The sequence below is a fragment of the Eucyclogobius newberryi genome, unplaced genomic scaffold (assembly GCF_026437365.1).
Source record: "Eucyclogobius newberryi isolate DKJ021-1_F unplaced genomic scaffold, fEucNew1.0.hap1 SCAF_20, whole genome shotgun sequence".
NCBI classification, from domain to species: Eukaryota; Metazoa; Chordata; class Actinopteri; order Gobiiformes; family Gobiidae; genus Eucyclogobius; species Eucyclogobius newberryi.
In genome coordinates, this window is record NW_027315835.1 from 8,878,820 (window position 1) to 8,898,235 (window position 19,416).

Below are 19,416 nucleotides of genomic sequence, written 5' to 3' on the forward strand. Positions count from 1 at the left end.
AAGCATTTACTAGGAAGGCACAACCTGATACCTTCTTTATGGTTTCATTTGGTGCAGTGGTTCTAAATGTATCCAATTATCCAATCTGTAAGCGTTAAAAGCTCTTCGCTGCGGGTTCTGCACTTACGAGTAAAGTTTGCAAAAGCGCTCTCTGTGACATGATGTGCCCTCAGAATATGACAGCTAAGGGCGGCCCAGGTTTAGCAGTGATTGTGCTGCAATTATAACACAGTAGCTGCACATATTACTGCTATTGCCTTTAAATATAATCCTAATTGTTTTTTACTACATAGCGGAGCATACATTTTATCATTGCTGCCATTAGCTTTTCCAAACAAGAGCTCCCTCTGCGCTCCGTTGATGAGCCCCCTGTATATCCTCTTATAAAACCAGGACAGTCTTTACCCTGAGCTGCAGTGGGCATCGAGCCAAAGCCATTAAAACTGCGACCATTGACTGGAGCGCGAGGAGCCGAGCTGTAAATGATCAACACGATAATGAGCAGATCATCAGACGGAGGATAAGCACCTTTAAAGTCACTTCCTGTAGCACCCAGAGGAGACGGAGCGTGGCTCCTGAAGACAAGGGTCATGTTAATGTGGTCGTTAGGGCAGTTTATCCTGGGTTTAGTCCTGGTTTAGTTCTAGTGGGTTTTTAAACCGGGTTTAAAACCCAAATATATTTGTAACTAAAACTTGGTTGCGTGACGTTCTAAAGTGCTAAAGTTTGTACATTAATAGAAGAGGTATGAACGGGTCTAATCATGGTTTACTTGTGGTTTACTCCTGGTTCAGTCTTGGTTCAGTTCTGGTTAAATAATGTAGTTGTTTGGTCAAAGGATTGTCTTTGGTGCCTTATTTGGTTTAAGTCCTGTTTGAGTCCTGGTTTAGTCCTTGTTGAGTCCTGGTTTAGTCCTGGTTTAGTCCTTGTTGAGTCCTTGTTGAGTCCTGGTTTAGTCCTTGTTGAGTCCTGGTTTAGTCCTTGTTGAGTCCTTGTTGAGACCTGGTTGAGTCCTGTTTGAGTCCTGGTTTAGTCCTTGTTGAGTCCTGGTTTAGTCATTGTTGAGTCCTGGTTGAGGCCTGGTTTAGTCCTTGTTGAGTCCTTGTTGAGACCTGGTTGAGTCCTGTGAGTCCTGGTTTAGTCCTGGTTTAGTCCTTGTTGAGTCCTGGTTGAGTCCTGGTTGAGACCTGGTTGAGTCCTGTGAGTCCTGGTTTAGTCCTGGTTGAGTCCTGGTATAGTCCTGGTTGAGTCCTGGTTGAGTCCTGGTTGAGTCCTGTGCGTCCTGGTTTAGTCCTGGTTGAGTCCTGGTATAGTCCTGGTTTAGTCCTGGTTGAGTCCTGGTTTAAACCTGGATAGATCTGGGTTTAGACCAGATCATAATTTAATCCTTGTTTGGATTTGGTATAGTTATGAATGTTCACAATTAAATGTTAGACTAAGCACTTTGAATTGAACTATAAAAACAAATCTTTATTTAAAAAAAAAACATCACAAAAAATTAATTAATATAGAACAATGTGAGAGTCATATTTTTAACTAGTTCTTCTTCATCTCGTGGCCATTCTCCACGTTGTAAACCCAAACTCTTTTTCACCTTAACTTAAGACATTTAGTCAATTAACTGGTCGATGATGTCGATTTCATGCACCAGAACGGAGAAAGCGCAGAGTTAGCTGAAGTTTTGGAGGTAAGCGGACAGTTTAATCCATGTTTTCATATATGTAGACGCTCTTTGCTAGAATACAAGTTGTTCTGCACACAAACGTAAAAGATGTGAGAGCTTTAACCCGTGCATTTTAGTCGATTAATTAACCGCAGCCCTCGTTATCATCTCACACTCGTAAGCATCAGGCTCGTAACGTGCAGAAAGTACACATTTGAGTGCCGCTAAACTGCATTCATTCGGAGATCTGCTTGTGTTTAGCTCCATCGCCTGTACAGAGCGTCTATAGGAGCGCAGTGAGCAGGTTTAGGAGCCGGGTGATTAGTTCCACGTCAGTCGAGTGGCAGCGGGTGACAGCGGCTTCCTACTCCGCGCCATTTTTACCCGCGCTTTATTTTAGGAGCCGCAGTCACCGCCGATCACATCAGCGGCGGAGAGGACTGCACTTTCACAAAAAACACTTCAGCTGAGAGAGAAGGGGAGAGAGTACAAGTTTTCAGGTACGAGTCTGAAATAATGAGAGGACTAACTTTGGGAACAGGTGCATTGAGAAATAATGGATCTTACTTAGGTTTTTCATGCATAGTTCTGCTCAATTTTAGTGATATAATCTATGTAAAAAAAAACTAAAAGAAAAAAACAAAAAAAACAGGGAAATATATCAACAACACCTGTAATTCTGTTTATGATCATTTTATAATATAATTTGCGTTTAGTAACAGATAATTAAATTCAGTGCTAGCTTTTTTTATTATTGTCATCATCATCATTATTATTATCATTATTAGTATTATCATTATTATTATTTATAGAGCAACAAGACATTGCAGTCTGTTGTCATTTTTTTTGCATGAAGAAATAGAGTGGCCTTTATTTGTCATTACTTTACAGCATAATACACAATAAATAAATAGATAAATACAATTATCCAACATACAACAATGATCCAAATCCATATATTGATCAAATGATAAACCGTGTTCCTCAAAGACAACAATGAAACAGTTTCAATGGCGGCTGTACTCAAATTCTATCATTCTACTACTGCCTTACACTGCTTATGTGTTTCTCTGCACTATATTTTTCCCATATTTTTGACTGACAGATCCAGACCCTCAGGACCTAAAGCGCAAACAACGACAGTGACTTATATAGAAAACTCAATATATAACTCTATGGAAAGAGGATGATATTATGTCCGAGAATTATTATAGTTATTATTATGGGTTTGTTTGGTCAGGACAGTGTATGAACGTGGATAGAGTCAGCAGTGGGTCTTAGTGGTCATAGTGGTCCTAGTGGTCCTAGTGGTCATAGTGGTCCTAGTGGTCATAGTGGTCATAGTGGTCGTAGTGGTCGTAGTGGTCGTAGTGGTCATAGTGGGAGGCCTGGTCTGGTGTCGATGACTGGTATGTTTTCTTGTAGTTAAAGAATAAATATTACGCAAATGTTACTTTTCTGAGCTTTTATTTTTTCGTTCCCTCATCAAAAACGTGCCTGGAGCTGCATTTAGCTTCAATCACGCTAGTGTTGAAGCCTGTTTAGAAGGTCCTCTCCCCTCCGAGCCTCACAAAACACTCCAAATTCAAAATTCAGGCAGAGCTCCATCATCTTCGGTGCCGTTTTTAAAAACAAATCATTGCTTCTTCTGAGCATTTCTGCCGTCAAATCGCGTCCATTACACCTGCATCGCTGTATTAACATGTTGGAAGCAACCTAGCATTTGTTTATCTCCCCAGCTTATTCTTCTACACGTCTCCTCGCCTGTAATTCGTACAATACAACTCACCGTTTGCTCTCGTAGTCTTGAGCGGCGGATGATAGAGCGATTTTATATTAAAATGAATGGTTTATTTTCACATACAGAGACGTGTAAACCTTTTCCTTCCTTCATAAGCCGGCTGTATTCATGCTGTAAAAGCGCTGTATTCTCTTTTTTCACTCTCGCAAACACTCTCATTCATACATACCGGTGTGCTTGGACAATGGAAGCAAGGTGGGTGAAGTGTCTTGTCCAAGGACACAACAACAACAACAACAACAACAACAACAACAACGGCATAACAAACTGAATCACCTGCTACTCCCGTTCAAGCGCTAACCGGGCCCGACCCTGCTTAGCTTAAAAGATCAACCTCGATCAGGCTTCGACCCTTACTTCCTCGTGCGACCGCTTTCCCGCACAACTTCCTTTGCCGCTTCAGGCCTCTATAAATAGGTCTATTGAATTTTCTCCAGGTTGATAAGGCTATAATTAATGTGCGCATTATTGGGAGCGGACAAGTCCCTATGGAGAAGACCCGGCGCTGGGGTGAAGACTGAAGGCGATGTTCGGCTCTTAATTTTAAGGAGAAACCTAATGGAAGTGATTTTGTAATTAATTTTGGCAATGTTTGTTAAATTACATGGGGAGGAGATACAAAGGCTATTGTACTCAAGCGACCTTCAAACGGCTTAGTAAGTAACTGCAATTGGGTCAACTTTTATGGGGGCATTTGGGTCCAAATAACCACTAAATTAAAAAAGAATATGCATTTAAACAGTTGCCTCATGTTGGATTATATGTAACAATAGTTATCGTTCTACCTGGTGTTTTGGCCAGCGAGTGACTGTATTGAATGAAGGGCTGGGCAAAAGTAAATCTGCGTATTAATCGAGATCACAATTTAAGTTTGAACGGTTTGTCATGTGTATTATTTGTACTGTTATTAGCCTTTAAAGGTGCTCTTCTTTGCTTTGGCATCTCATGGTTTTTAGAACGTCAAATAACGCTACGCTGTACATTCAAAACCGTTCCCTCGTCAAGATTTGCGGTACGCGCTCCACCTACGGGCAGCCGCGTGTATATACTACGGGGAAATAAACAAAAGATAGCTCAACCCCGACATGCTAACGCAGTTGTATCGAGAGCGATTTGACGGCTGAGTTTGCTGATGATTTATGGACTAACAAAGTGTTCAGAAGATCTCCAAATCTCTACCTTTGACATCACAATTCTGGGAGTATTTCCTGAGGCTCAGAAGGAAACAACTTCATTCAGTTTTCATAATCATGTGCAATACTGTTATACTAATGTTCAATACTGTTATACTCATGTGCAATACTGTTTTACTCATGTGCAATATTGTTATACTCATGCCCAATACTGGTATACTCATGTGCAATACTGTTATACTCATGTGCAAAACTGTGTGTCCAATACTGTTATACTCATGTGCAAAACTGTGTGTCCAATATTGTTATACTCATGTGCAATAATGTTATACTCATGTGCAATACAGTTATACTCACGTGCAATATCGTTATACTCATGTCCAATACTGTTATACTCATGTGCAATACTGTTATACTCATGTGCAATACTATTATACTCATATGCAATACAGTTATACTCATGTGCAATACTGTTATACTCATGTGCAATACTGTTATACTCATGTGCAATACTGTATGTCCAATACTGTTATACTCATGTGCAATACTATTATACTCATGTGCAATAATGTTATACTTATGTACAATACTATTATACTCATGTGCAATACAGTTATACTCATGTGCAATACTGTTATACTCACGTGCACTACTATTATAATCATGTGCAATACTGTTATACTCATGTGCAATACTGTTATATTCATGTGCAATACTGTTATACTCATGTGCAATACTAATATATGTCAATCATCCTGGTGCAATTTTTTCTGTCTATATAACAGCTGTAATTAAGTGTTATTTTTATTAAGAGTATAAGATTGTTTTTTTTTTTATAATTATCTGTTTTTTATTATAATACCGTGCTTAATCTGTGTTGCAACAATGGAATTTCCCCATTGTGGTACAAATAAAGGTCATCTTACCTTATCTTAAGCTTAAATACAACTTCTCCAGGTATGTTTTAAATAAGAGACATGTCAATTTTCCACATAGGTCTTTCCACGTGCAATAGATGTAATTTCATACTTTATTTTTGTATAAATCCCAAAATCCAGACCGTAAAAATTGCAAAAGAGCTCATTTAAATGTTTCCTTTCGAGTTTGACATTTTCCCCCCAGATCGATTATAATATCACGATCTCTCAAAGTTGAACTGGTGAAGAAGCTACTCATCGCCGGCGTTCATCTTTCAAAGTGTTACCACATGCAGCCGCCACCTCTATCGCGTCCTAACCATCTGTCCCAGTGTCTGTTGCGTCTTGGTTGCATCATTAATCCGCTCGGAATCCTGGAGAAGCTCTGACCCGAAGGACAGACTGGCAAACGAGACACAAAATCAAAAACTGGAGGTCTTCATTACCACTTCATCAGTAAACACGGGCGAGGCGTTCGGCGCCGGTGGTGAACTCAAAAGACTGAGTGCTATTTTGAAATCAAGGATAGTCAAAAAAAAATAAAACAGCAACTGAATATGAATGAAGAGAAGAATCTTGAGGGTTGAATGTCAAATGTGTGTCAATATTGTGGGAAAAAATGTGTTTTATTGTGAAATATTGTATTCTTTTGCTCACCGTCTAATCCAAAAGCCAATAGAAAACCAATATTGAATAAAATGTTTTATATGTTGCATTTTTTGTGTACATTTTAAAAGTTTTAATGCGCTTTTAACCTTATGAGAAATGTATTTCCCCATCGTTAGCTTACTCAAAGTTGTATTTTGATTGATTCCTGCATGTTTGAGTAGTCCTGTATCTTCCTGCAACTGAGGCTCAAGTGCTCAGAAAATTCCTGTTTTCACCTACCCCCTATCCCCGCCCACATCCCTATTTTTGACCATTCAAAAAATTCAGGCTCCGAGTGACACATGTCGGGTTCAAAAAATGTTATGCAGCCACTTTTCTTGAATAAAAACATGTAAATGACTGCAGTGTTGAACAGGAAGTCGACGGACGCGTGTCTATTTCCCAGCCATTTTAGATCGATGCAATGAACAAAATGTAAAATTAATGAAGAGAAGAATTTTGAAGAAAGAAAGAGTTTTATTGTGAAATCTTTTATTATTTTGCTCACCATCTAATTTGTATGCCACTAGATAACCAATATTGCATAAAGTGTTCTATAAGTTGGATTTATTTTGCACATTTTGAAGGTTTTAATGCACTTTTAACCTCATGACGAATTTGTTTACTCCATATTTATTTGCAATAAACAAAATGTAAAATTATGACCTACTTATGTTATAGTTAAATAATAAGTACTTGACAAACAGGATAATATGTCTCCTTTAATATTACATTTGCGTTTTATAGCATCTTTCAAGACCCCCAAAGCTCTTTACATTGCATTATTCACTCCATACTCATTCATTCCATAGGTAAACTACAAAAAACTAATAACAAAAACAATAATTGAGACATCTGATCTGACTAATGGGCAAAAGGCTTTATCTCTATTCCAATAACTTCTCTCTGAACACTCAGAGCGTTTTTGGCAATGCAAGACTGGAACAATGCCTTGGCAGATGTCCGATAGATTTCAGAACATCTACACACCTGGCTTTGTTCTCCGGCTCTTAATATTTCATCTCAGAAGTGCGCAGCCCCTAGCGCTAATGGCGTTTCCCAAATTGAAATCCATTTGGTGTCATCTGGGCTGTGTAATTGCCCTCCTGGAGGCCGCGGCGGCTCATGTGAGAAGTGGCAGATGCCGGATGTGGAGACGGGCGGCGGGTCAGGTCCCGGAGTACAACCGCGAGATGTCATAATTAAGAACCCTCCAAGTCGCAGCGGCGGCAAAGGGGAGATCATTTAGAGGGGCAGAAAACGAGTGCGGAGAAGAGGAGCGAGGGAAATGTCGAGATTAAACAGAACGGTGGAGCGCTGGTGTAATAAGGTGACCAGGCATTACATTATAACCACCCTGCGCAGCTGATAAGGATCTTTAGGCACTTTGAGCTCTTCCGTTTCGAGAGGAAAGATGTCAAAGTATCGGCAACCTTCAAAAGTGAAATAAAAGTAGGAGAGGCGCATGTAAAGCTACATTTAGTTTCTGTTTGAATAATAGTTTTTCTCGATTGTTTGATGTTTGTGGGGGTGCAACTAATCACAACTAATCGATTACTGAAATAATCAACTAGTTTAGCAGTTGAATAATAGTTAACTTGTCTATACACGGGCTCCAAAGCGTGCCACGAGCTGAGACTGAGCAGTAATGAGATGAAAATGACACGGTAAATGTGCAAATTTAACGTCCGTAAATATACTCCGCGAGGATGTCCTTCTTCCGCTTCATCTGTTCAAATTTATTTTAAAAAATCTCATATTTACAGGACTTTTAATGAATCAAAAGAATAACTGATTGGCAAAATGATCGTTAGTTGCAGCCCTAGTTGTGTAATGATTGAGATTAAAAGATTAATTACAATACAACTGCAGCTAAATGTGGCCTTAATCCTGATTTTAAAGTCTAATAATAAAAAAGAACAATCGCAAAACGACAGAAACATCAGAATCAAACCATGTTTGCCAAAATAATTCAGCTCAAATCTAAAACTATTCACCGTATTTTCCTGACTATAAGTCACACCTTTTTTCATAGTTTTGGCCAGGGTGCGACTTATATGTGATATTATTCATTATTTTCACACTGACAACCACAAGAGGGCGCTCTAGGCTCTAAGCGACGCAGAAGAAGAATCAGCACTTCCTCTACCTCTGGAGTTTGTGGAGTTGTTTAGAAGTGACACAGAGGAAGAAGAATTCAATGGATTTAGTGATTTGGGGTAAAACTGATGCTTTGGTAAACTTGTTAGCATGTTCTTTATGCTATAGTTATCTGAATAACTCTTAATATGTTACGTTAACATACCAGACACTTACCACAGTTTGTTGTCTGTGCGTCATGTAGCTGAAGGTGTTACCATGCTAACGTTAGCACACCATACCTATTCACCATGTTCGCTAATCTGTTATTTTAAATTGCATTTCAAGATGAAATGTCAGCTCTTGGTCTTGGATTTTATCAAATAAATTTCCCCAAAAATCAAAAAATTCGACTAATACTCCAGTGCAACTTATAAATGTTTTTTTTTTCTTCTCTATTATGCATTTTTTGGCTGGTGCGACTTAAACTAATACGGTACAAAACGCATCCCGGTGCCGTCTCTCTTGTTTCCTTGACGGCGATGAACATGTAAAAAAACAAACTCCATAGGATCTGGCGTTAAGCTCGGTGCCCTTTTTAACACAGTGATATCAGAGGCCATGTTTCTTCTCACTATAGCAGCTCCTCCTCCAGCTCGTATCACACATCTGCACTTTACGCTGCATCACAATCCGCCAAGTGTTGTCGTCTCCGGGGCCAACTTTATCTCCAAAGACAACACCTAAGACATTTTATACTCCTGCTTGCTTCTTTTCACTCTTGTTAAACACATAGCCTTGGATTGGCTGGCGCTCCCCGCGAGGAAGACTTATTTACAGGATAAACAACACAACGCCGTTGCACAGAGGAGTGAGAGTGTGAGCCGCATCACACACAAAAGCATAAGAAGAAGGCTTTATAAAACAGACACGGGCTTATCTATGAGCGACGGTGAACGTGATGGGGAATGATTACCGGTTCCTTTAAAGGTGCACTATGTACCGGTTACTTTTCTGGACAAACCAATGCTGCGTTCCAGTCGTACTCGAACAAACAATGAGAAATAAAACAAGGAAAGTGCTCAAATCATCCAAAAAGCAGATTAAGTTAATTGTTATTATAGTTTTTTAGTTAATGTTTGAGAATACATTTTTGCTTTTATTGACATTAGCTCCGTGTGAACTATGTCCGTGTGCAATGGCTGAAGCGATTACGAGCGACTATGTCAAAGAGCCAAAGACAGGTCTTCAACCAGAATCTTCATCGCTTTCAGGTTTCTCTTCTCACCAAATAATGTCGAAGAACTTGGCATGTTGGGGAACTAATCTGGCAGTAAATCCAGTGTCTTACCAGCTTACCTACAGTATTGCATATACCGTATTTTCCGGAAGTCGCACCTTTTTTCATAGTTTTGGCCGAGGTGCGACTTATACTTATATTTATACTTATATACTTATACTCCGGAGCGACTTATATGTGATATTATTTGTTATTTTCACACTTGCAACCGCATTTCATACTCCAGTGCGATTTATTTTTTCTTCTCTATTATGCATTTTTTGGCTGGTGCGACTTATACTCCAGTGCGACTTATAGTCCGGAAAATACGGTAAATAAAGCAGAGCAACTAAAGGAACATAACATAATAGCAATATCTTAAATATCAGAGTCTTAACTTTCACCAAACACCACCATGTTGGATTTTTTTTCACGCCGTTCCAGTTCAATTGTACAAGTCGGAACTACAAATCTGACCTTCGAGGACGACTGGGACGCACCACAGGTTACAGGTCAGATCTTTGGAACAGCAAGCCCGCTCGGAGTGAGAAGTCTAACGTTAGTTTAGCAAAGGACGCGACTTTTCGGAGACAATTCGGATGTGGCCCGACACGCCGACTTAATCCCGTCCCCCTCGCTCGCGTCTCTCCTTGTATCTGCGACACGGCTCTTCCTCTGCGTCCCTTTGATGTGAGAGCAGCGACGGCGCCCCCTGGCTCTTGTGACAGATCTGTGTCACGCGGCGGATTTCGCTCCTAAACCAAACGGCGAGGCTCAGAAGGCGGCCAGAGAGGAGCAAACCGGAGCAAACCAGAGCAGACGGAGCGGAAAATTCACTTCAAAAACATCAACCACAGACACCGGGGCAGGGGCTAAGCAGGAGGCTGAGGGAGGAGGCGGGAAAAAAATCCAACAGACGCTACAAAAAGGAGCGTTCAGTGAAGAAATGTAACAATTTACTCATCAAAAGTAAGAGTAAGAAACATTTAAGCAATACCCTTTTGTAGTATTCACATAAATACTCTTCTGAACAGCTTCTTCAGTTGGCGAAGTGAAGCGGGGACGGAACGCCAACGCTTCCTGAGCAATTGATGAAATGCTTTATTATTAGATGCTGAGAGTGCGCATTCTGTGGCGGAGCAAAACTGACTCGACTGATTTACAAGAATAAAGTCAGGTCCATCTTTCACGTTGGAGTTCTTTGGCTGATTATCAAAGGCAGAAAACACAATGAGTTCCACACTTTGGCTGTCAGATCCATCTAAAAAAAAAAAAAAACACTCTCAGTTGTGACGTTTTCTCATTTTTGAACAAGAAAATAGAAAACAACTTGATTAAATGTATCGAGAATTGTATTTATATTGAAACCCAGTGTTGAAACCAGCTCTTCTTTATCTCGTCTGCCTGTCAATCACGACGACAAACCCATAAATAATCTTCGCGGACACAAATTACTCATCTGCCCTTCGCGAACCCCTCGGTAACATGTGTCGTCTCCCCTCGGGCTCTTGTCCCCCACATCCTCCCCGCCCCGTCCTGTCGGGAGGAAAAGCCCTGTATTAAACCCGAGTTGGTTTACACCGCTGCAGAGGCTGGTGGGGTCGGAGGTCGCAGCTGTTTGGTCTGCCTCGGTGGGACGAGCGGAAAAAGTCTGCGGCGCTAATCCGCTCGCAGGGCTCCGCTCGAATCTGTCAAAATCCGTCACAGGAACATACTAGAGGGCAACGATGTCTGTCGAGGGGCGAGGATACTGGCAAAAGTGTGCTATTGGTACATTTATGACGTAGAATTTTACAGTACATAAGCGCTACTAGCTACGACTTAAAAACAGTATCGAAACTAGACAATGAACAAGAATCAAAAGTGAAAAACACAAAACATAAATAGGACAAAGTTTGATCTTTCCTGTAAGTTTTAGAAAGGTCTTTATCTATAGCTAAAAGTAAAAGCAACAAACACACTAGAGATTGATCAATACAGGTTTTTTATGGCTGATTTTTTTAGAAACCTGATCATTTTGGTTCAATATTTAGCAAAAATATCATCACGATTGACTGGCCTTTGGTGTGACTCCTCACTGTCATAGCCCAAAGAATCCAGATACAAAGGTGCTTGAAAACAGCTACTTGCATTGAAACAAAGCGCGACAAAACAATGCTAACGATATTTCAGGTAGATTTTGACATTTCCCCCCAAATCGTATGACAGCAAACCTTTAACAAACTTTATTTTCACGACAAACCCATAAGAGAGCAGTGTAGTCACATAGATATCGGCCAAATCAAGTACCGATATAATGGGTCTATTCATTTGTGTTGAAAATATATTATTATCATTGTTTTATCGAGTATTGGGCCCATTCCTTAGTATCGACAAAGAGTTTGATATTTTTGTCTGATTAAAAGAAGGAATACATAACACAGACAGAAGAGAGAGAGAGGAATAATACAACAAAACAAATGCAGCTGGTGAAAATCATCTAAAGAAAGTCACTATACCACTACTATATGTCACATCACTGTTTGGTAAATATGTCCATTTACAAGTTGACGGCGAAAGTCATTTTTCTCTTTGATAAAAACACATTGTTAATTGAGCTCAGGCCTTGACGGTTCATGGGTTTTGGGTGAATGATTCCTTCCAGATTTGAAGATTTTGTGAGGCCCGTTTCCCATTCAAAATATATCATCTTTGTTTGAATTGCGCTTATTGCAATGACAACGATGGGGCGATTGCAATGCCGAATCCCTCAAATACGCAAAGAATCCTCGCGCAAGAAATCCATGATCTGTTTCCATTGTGGGAGTTTTACACATATTGTTTTAAAAGACAAGAGATATGTTAAATTGTTTGCAGCAGTTTATTACAGGCGCTCTGACTGATTTTCACTGGTTTGAAACGTGAAAAACAGAACTAGCTCATTTACCAGATTTATTTGCATGTAACAAAGTCAAATCTTCTGTTTTTTCCCAAATGTCACAGATATATTGTAAAAGCATCTATTCGGGTGAAAATGAGACCACAGCGCAAGTATAGAGCATTTTGTTCCCAGAGAAGCTGGAAAAGTGTGTCCTTAGCATGCTAATGTTTGTTAGCTGTACCCGGGACGACAAAACTTGCTCTGGGCGCCGAGATGTGCTTATTGCGGTGAATATTTCAGACGCTGTGAATGCTTTTGATATGCAAGCGATACATGTGGAGTTTAAAAGTTTTGTTTTTCTTGTTTCAAACCTGTAAAATATCGATCAATATGTCGCTCAGCGTTTGATAGGTTTTTATGATTTTGTCATTTTGACTCTATTTGGTGTATTTATACCTGTTGTACATAGAAATTATAGTTTTACACCAATCAAGCAGGTGTTTGTGGAGAAAAAGTAGAACAATCTGTAGAAAATGACAGGAAGTGACATCACACTAGGGACACTCATCAAGTTTATACAGAATTTACACAAAATGAAAAACTATTTTGACTAAACTAAAGCTGCTCTCATATATTTTAATTTGTCAAATAAAAAATAAGTGACAATAGATACATTTTGGCCAAGTTTTTGCAAGCTTATTTCCTAGTGTGATGTCATCAATTACAAACAGGAAGTGCAATTATAAACCTAAAAAAATGATCTATTCTGGGATACATTTGTAAAAATCTTTAGCAAAATTCTAAATAGATTTATCTTGACTACATTTTAGTCCAATGAGTCGTCCGAACTGTGGGGGGCACTTTAAGATGAAACGTTCGCCTTGACTAAGACTAAGAGCGCGCCTGAAAACGCTCGTACGTTTCTAGTCCGCTCGTATTACCAGGCGCGCTCTGTTCCCGTTCCCGTCTGAAACCTCAGCAGTACCCCGCCGGTGTGAAGTCCGCGGTCACATTTACAGCTGCACAGGTAAGCAAAATGCAGCTGACCTTCGCCAAGGCGTCATTCAATCGCCGCGGTCACACGGGCCATCATTGGACCATTAGAGCCGGGAAGAACTTATCACGGTTCAGCGGATGCGTTCCGCGGCTCCCTCTGTGCTGTTGGCAAGTTAAAAGAGCATCTAAACCAAGATTAAATCAATTAAAGCGAGACGGTCAAAAAGGCATATGAACTGGATGTGTAGTTTATAGACATGGTTAGAGAGTTGCGATGTACGTATGAACTGGTAAGGATTATTATACAGGGATTAGAACAGATAATGTCAACTAAATCAAAGGATGGCAATTCGATCCCAGCTTTTATTGGGGCACACTGTTGTTTCCTTGTATCCTCTTTCCAAACACAGACACAAAACAGAGGGAAATGTTTATTGAATAAGGAAAATCAGGAATAAAAGAAACATTGTTCAACCTTTCGTTGTAAAATCAGTACCTGTGTGTTGCGATATTGATTGTTGCGTAAGACAATACTGTGATATCGATACTTTTGCCATACATTGTGCAGCCCAAGCCCTGGCATGGCATAGAAGTGCATACGCCAGGTTAGACAACACATTTCAACTCAATATTTGACATGATTACATTGAAGATTTAACTGAAACTCCTCCTCCGTTTTGTCTAGTTTGACCATTTTGGTGTTTGCACAAAAAACATAATTTTTCTCTTTGGCTTTTAACCAAGAATGAGTTATTGTCCTATTGATCATGTTTGTTTGCCTTGATATTGTAACTCTGGTATGTGCAGTGATTTGGCTGCTTTAGAAATAAATCTGATTTGATTTGAAGTTTATAATGTTACTTCCTGGCTAGACATGAGCATCAGGTGTGACATACCAGTACATAGACTGTTACCTAGCAACCATGCTCTAAACAATTTACAAAAATAGTTATGATTTAACCAAAAAAAAGCATGCCAACACCTTCATTTTGTTAAATGTATGCATAAACTATCAGAAATGACATAAAACTAATAAAACTAAGCTCTACTTTTCAACTCAAGTTACATTTTTCAACTTTTCTTTACACACTGGTGAGCAAACTATAATTAATAAACACATAAAAAAAATTTAGTACTAACCCACAAAAACAAATAAGACAAATATGAAAATACACACGTTAAACTTGTGCATACGTTTTTCAAGTTCACCTATGTTTTCTACCATAAAACACCTGAATAAATGTAAAAACACCTGAATAAATGTAACAAAGAAAACAAAAAAAGCCACCAAAAATGTTACGCCGTGCACCTCTAAGCAGCCTAAAGGTGCACGGCGTAACATTTCTGGTGGCTTTTTTCCGACTGTTGTTACGAGGCGAATGATGTGCCGCGCAGTTCCTGCCGCTGCACGTCCAAGTAAAATCATTTCTCAGTCCGGTCTTATTGTTGTCAGCTTAGAGACAGAGGAGGGAGGCTAACTATCGCCGGCTGCGAGGCGACTGATGACAAATAAACAGCGGGAAAAGCCAGGATTTATTGCCCTGATAAGACTTCCACGTCCTCCGAACAGCGAGACCCATGCATCATTAATCCACGCGAACAAATGCGGCAATAAATTACACTCCAGCTCGCCGCGGAAAATAAAGGCCGTTATTACCTCGCCGCGGACAAAAGCGTTCATATCTCTTCGAGCTGATAATCTTGAAAAAGATACGGGGCGTCGGGATCCGAAAGCTCACTCCAGTGGATCGGAATGACTGGGAAATGATAAAAAATGCCCACTCAAGTTCTGACGGAGATACAAGAAGATACAAGGAGGCGGTGAGATAGCATCCGGAGGGCCATGAAACAGATGCATCAAAGAGGGGAAAGCAAAAGAATAACTGGGATGACTTGAACTTGCAATATTTCCTTTTTGTTGATTGTAATAAAAGGCGCCGTATGTCATTTTGTCACATTTTATAATAACCGAACCTTAAAAAAGCGTGAACAAAGCCTAAACACCCTCACTAAAGTCCTTCTGATCATTTCAAAGCTAATGTTGCTTTCACACAATGCATATCAGCTTCACTCACGCTGGCGGCTATCGATCTGAGCCCCATTTGAACAGCAAGACCTAGCGCCATCTGCTGCCGACATCTCCGGGAGATACAGTAAGCAGAACCCGGATGGCGGATCATCAGAAATGTTACTTAGTGCACCTTTAAGACAACATATGGGGCAGTAGTGAATGTATTTCTAAAGGGGCTACACAGTACATTGCTACAGTATATATATATATGTATTGCAATATCTATATAATATGCAGTTCTGGACATATTGCAATAATTGAGAAAATATTGACGGACATTTTTGACAGATATATACTGTTTTCTATAGTTAAGCTTTTATTTTTGACACAATTGACTGGCAAATTAAGATTAAATAATTTGTGTTGTTGTGTCAAGAAGCATATTCAAATCTCACAATAATATCCTTATCACAATACAAACTATGCTTATCCAATATAGCAATTTGTTCTCATTTAGTTCATAATTATTTTGTGCAGTTGTGTTTTCAGCCACTTCTCCAAAGTGTGGCAGTTTTATTCCCGCTCCAACCAGTACCGTATTTTCCGGACTATAAGTCGCACCTTTTTTCATAGTTTTGGCCGGGATGCGATTTATACTTATATTTATAGTTATATATTTATACTCTGGAGCGACTTATATGTGATATTGTTTGTTATTTTCACACTTGCAACCGCATTTCATACTCCCGTGCCACTTATATATGTTGTTTTCTTCTCTATTACGCATTTTATGGCTGGTGTGACTTATACTTATATTTATACTTATATACTTATACTCCGGAGCGACTTATATGTGATATAATTTGTTATTTTCACACTTATATATATAGCTTAACTTTTACATGTTTTTTTCTTCTCTATTACGCATTTTTTGGCTGGTGCGACTTATACTCCAGTGAGACTTATACTCCGAAAAATACTTTTTGACCTTCACTCACTTAATTTACAGTATGAATGTGGTGATGGAGTGAAAGAACTGAATGAATAATGCATGAATAATAAAGTCAGGTTATGGAAAAAGCACTATATACAGGACTAATGCATTATATCATCATCATCATCCTCATCGTATGCGCGCTTTGTTTTCCTTGTCACGCAAAACCAACCTAACTACATTTTTAATTTGTTACGCTTGCAACGGGATATCTATTACCTCACCGACACTTCCCGGCGCGTCACCCTCAAACGGCCCGAACACAACGTCTTTTGTCGTCCGGCCTTTTCGCGGCGTCGAGACAGTAACGGCTCAATAAAGTGGAGCGTACGACATCTTAGCCGACTCTCTGTTTTTTTTTTGTGAATGGGAGGAGGAGAAACAGTAAATGCCCGTTGACCCGAAAGCCCTCCAAATCTCCACAAAGAACTACTTATTCCCCGTCGCTTCTCTCCCCTCGACTTTTGACTCGGGTCCAACGCACATAGTAAGCCAATATCCCCTACAGGTGTAAATTCTTGGTGGTTACGTTTTTCAATAGCGACGTGCTTCCAGATGCTGTGGGGTCCGTGAGAAGATCGGTAGTATCAATTCTGAGCCGCGGCTATAAATCAAATCTAAAATGTTTCGGGCCCCGCTTCTCTTTCCACGGGACGGCTGCGAAAACAATGTAACTCGACTCCCGGCCTGTTAGCCATTAGCTCGCTGGGCCGCTTCCACGCTAATCATTCGGTGCTGTACAAAGAGGTTATATGTTCCTGACCTATTTAAACATTGCACCAGGGATAAGCTATTTTTCCACAATATTCACTTGGTTTGTTGCAAGAAAAGTAAATAATGTGTAACTTTCAACATTGGATAGATCAGTACATCTTAATAGAAGAACAAATTTCAAGTTTAAGAGTATATATATAATAGTTAAGTGCCTGTATAGGCTTAGTCAAGGCTATTTTTATTCATTATAATTCCTGTTTAGTCTTGGTTTAGTTTTTGCTTATGTTTTACTTCAGGATTAGTCTTTGTAACGTTTAGTTTTGACTATGTTTTCACTGAAAGTTCTGGTTAACACTAGGAATGTAAGTGCTTTAGTAGTTTAGTCGGTCGATCCATCAAAAAGGTTTTTCTGGATTTATATGGAGTTTGGGAGGTAATCATGAGTTATTTTTTTTACTCAGTTCCTTGTACTTTTAAATAGTTGTTCTTGCATAAACCTCCAAGCAGTTCTAGTGTTTTGAGTGCAGTTTGGTCACAGATACTTTATATTTTTGAGAGATTTTGCAGGGCATGTCTGTAGTCCACCAAATCCTACTTAACACCTGGTTCATTCTTATTGTTATTTTGTCCTAAATTTAACTATTCTTAGTCCTGATGTGGACTTTGTTTGATCTTGTTCTTGTTTATGCTTAATCTAATAATCCCAGTTTTTGAGTCATGTTTAGTCCTGTAGACTTGATTTGGCCATGTTCATCTTAGCCTGGTTTAGTTCCAGGTTTAGTCTTGGTTTGGTCCCAGTTTTGATATGATGCAAGTGTGAAAGCACCAGAAGTCCTGGTTTAGTCTCTGTTTTGACCTGGTTTAGTTCTATACTGCATCTTTTTAGACCCGGTTTAGTCCCAGTTTAGGCCCTGTTTAAACTTGGGATATGTTCACACTTGTCGTCATTCTGGCTTAAACTGAGCTCATTTTAGTCCTAATGTGGACTTTGTTTGATCCTGATCTAGTCCAGGTTTAGTTTCGCCTTTAGTCCAGGTTTAGTCCCAGTTTTGATGCAGTGAATGTGAAAGTGTGAACACAGCCTTAGGTCATTCCTAGATGACATGTTTAGACCTGGTTTAGTCCAGGTTTGAGTGCATTCACATCAAAATTGGGATTAAATTGGGAATAAAGCTAAACATGGACAACGCCAGGACTAAACCAGGACTAATACAGGACCATCTCAAGTCTATATCAGAATTAAACTGAAAAGTACAAGTGTGAACGCATCCTAAATCCTGGTTTAGAGCCTGTGTAGATTTATTTAAATCCTAGTTTAGTCCGTGGTTTAGGCCTTGTTTACACCTGTTTAACTTCTATTTTAGTCTCCGTTTAGTCCCTCTTCAGACCTGGCCAGGTCCCGGTTTAGTCTTTTGTATGTGTTGTCCCCATTTCCCCCTAAATTAAACAAGACATTCCACGTTATCAAAAAAACGATATCTAAATCTCAGGGGTCGTATAGTTATTTCAATATTTGACACTTATTGCAGATCGCTTGTTTTTCTAGTATTTTCTGTTCACTCCGCATCGCTCCGGCCAAAAGATAAAAATCCATAATGTCTACAGCCGATTCCCTGTTTCCACAATACGGTTTTGTTGCCAGACATAACACCACAGGCCTATAATGTTAAACAGCAAAACTCCGCGGTCACATTTTGGGACAATGCGCTCGAGTTAAATTTGAGTTGAGTGAAAAATGTGATTCTTATTAAGATGCTGTTCTCCGTGCCAACGACGCTCCGCTCCTGCCAAAAAAACTGAATTCAATCTCCTTCGTAGTCCGTTTGGGCCCCGGGAACTTGACAGGGTGAAAAGGCAGAACTGAAACCGTGTTATTTTAGCAAAACAAAAGGGATCTTACAAATAAATCGCTTTTGAAACTTGTAGATTGGGTTAAGGGGTCAAACGAGGTGAAGTGTTGTCAAAAAACTAGCACAAGGAACGGGCTTGATACCGATTTGATGATATTTAAAAAAACATAATTTCCAACAAAAACATATAGTTTCTTGTCTACTGGGCAGTCTTAAAAAATGTCTTTGAATTTAAAACTACTGTATTTTCCGCACTATAAGGCGCACTTAAAAGCCTTTAATTCTCTCAAAAAACAACAGTGCGCCTTATAGTCCAGTGCACCTTTACACATAGATTCATCTTGCTTACTGACCTCGAAGCGATTTTGTGTGGTTTTGTTTCGCTTATAGTCCGGTGCGCCTTATATATGAAAAACAATCGAAAATAGACCATTCATTGACAGTTTGCCTTATAATCCAGTGCGCCTTATA

At 39.6% G+C, this 19,416-nt stretch overlaps 1 protein-coding gene and 1 pseudogene across 2 annotated transcripts in view; both read right to left on the reverse strand.

Moving 5' to 3' along the window:
• LOC140368636 (adenosine kinase-like) overlaps window positions 1-19,416 on the reverse strand; it is a 256,046-nt gene that overhangs the window by 167,301 nt on the left and 69,329 nt on the right. The window lies entirely within an intron of this gene.
• The window catches only part of LOC140369429 (ATP synthase subunit gamma, mitochondrial-like), a 34,611-nt pseudogene continuing 18,180 nt past the window's right edge, over window positions 2,986-19,416 (reverse strand).